This window comes from Sebastes umbrosus, chromosome 9 (genome assembly GCF_015220745.1).
Source record: "Sebastes umbrosus isolate fSebUmb1 chromosome 9, fSebUmb1.pri, whole genome shotgun sequence".
Taxonomy (NCBI): domain Eukaryota; kingdom Metazoa; phylum Chordata; class Actinopteri; order Perciformes; family Sebastidae; genus Sebastes; species Sebastes umbrosus.
The window spans coordinates 29,896,827-29,898,469 of record NC_051277.1 but is presented as its reverse complement, the minus strand read 5'-3'; positions in this window follow the sequence as shown (position 1 = coordinate 29,898,469).

The window sequence follows — 1,643 nt, the reverse complement described above, 5'->3', positions numbered from 1 at the left end:
CATGTCTCCTGTGTATCTGTATTCAGCTCATGAAACATGATATTCATTCTGGTAAATATAACACAAAATTCATTTACACCCTGGCTATATACACCCGTTTAGACCGATCAGTAAATAAGGTATTGGGGGACTTCAGCAAGTTAGTATTGCACTCCTATAAAATTGGGGGGAAAACTAATTATTAAAAGCAAAGCAAAGCAGCATTTTGAATTCTATAATTCACACATTTTATGGCCAGTGGCCCATATCTTATGCTAGAGAGTCACCTTATTTAAGCACTTGTTGAATGTTTTGGACATACAGCCATTATTGTAGAATCCAAGCCGATCCCAGCTGACATTGGGTTCACCCTGGACAGGTTTTCAGACTATCACAGGGCTGACACATAGAGACAGACAACCATTCACACTCACATTCACACCTACGGGACATTTAGAGTCAACAATGAACCTAACCTGCATGTCTTTGGACTGTGGGAGGAAACCTGAGCACCCGGAGAAAACCCACGCTAACACGGGGAGAACATGCAAACTCCACACAGAAGGGCCCCGAGCCGGATAATATTATTTTCCACTTTCACTGAGTAACTTTTTAACCAACATCAGTACTGATCATAACTACCGAATATTCATTCATTTTCAGAATTTTAACCCTTTAAAAGCAAACGGAAAAACAGATTTTGTTGGTAAATTAAGTTATTTTATTTACAAGGAGTTTGATTTTCTGTTAACAACAAGAGGTGGTGAGGCAGACAAAATAGAAAAGGGTCTTGCGGGTGCTGTAAGAAATTAAGGAAATCAATAGAACAAAATGGGACCAATCCCTCCTCGGAGACCACACCTCCTAATTTGCATACGCAGACACACACTCTACCTGGGCAGGTTAGGCAAAATAAATGGATTACCCGTAACGGGGATTTTGATATTTTTCTCACAGTCTGAGATATGTCAATGATTAGCAACAACATGAATTTTGATGCATTACGTCAAACACTGCAGTTCCATAATACAGCAGCAATGCCTGTAGGGGAAACCAGGAAAATAGCCCGACCTGTCCCATAGGGCGAACATGACAAAATGGCTAAATCTGGTGTATATGTATATACTGTATATATATTTATAATAGGATGGACGATTTTATGCTGTAATGGCCTTGGAATCAAAATGTGTGGTTTTAATGGGTTTCAATGTGGACATTTTGTCCTTCTGAGTGTTGGAATAGACAGTACACATTTTTATGTGTAGCATTGCCATATTAACCGCTGTAGCAGGCTGACTTTTTTAATACACTAAACCGACTTGCGGCAGGTCTGCTAATGACTAAACGAGCAGTGGAGTAGTAACGTTACAAAGCATAGAGAGCCAGAGTAAATGAGTCAGATTTAATAACTTTTAACACACTCACATTGGAGGAAGGTACATCACTATCGCCAGATGAATGACAACTGTGTTCCTTTTCTGTAACCAGTGTGGCATGGAGTCATTGTGGAATTATCAAGTTAGCAAGCAACAAACACCGGACTTTCCCCCCCGGAGGCCGCTGTTCGTGTTTTGTGTGAAACGTAATTTCACCGGACTTTCCCTTTACTTACTTTTCCTTCACTTACATACTTTCAAAATGTATGCCATGTGCATTAAAGCTGA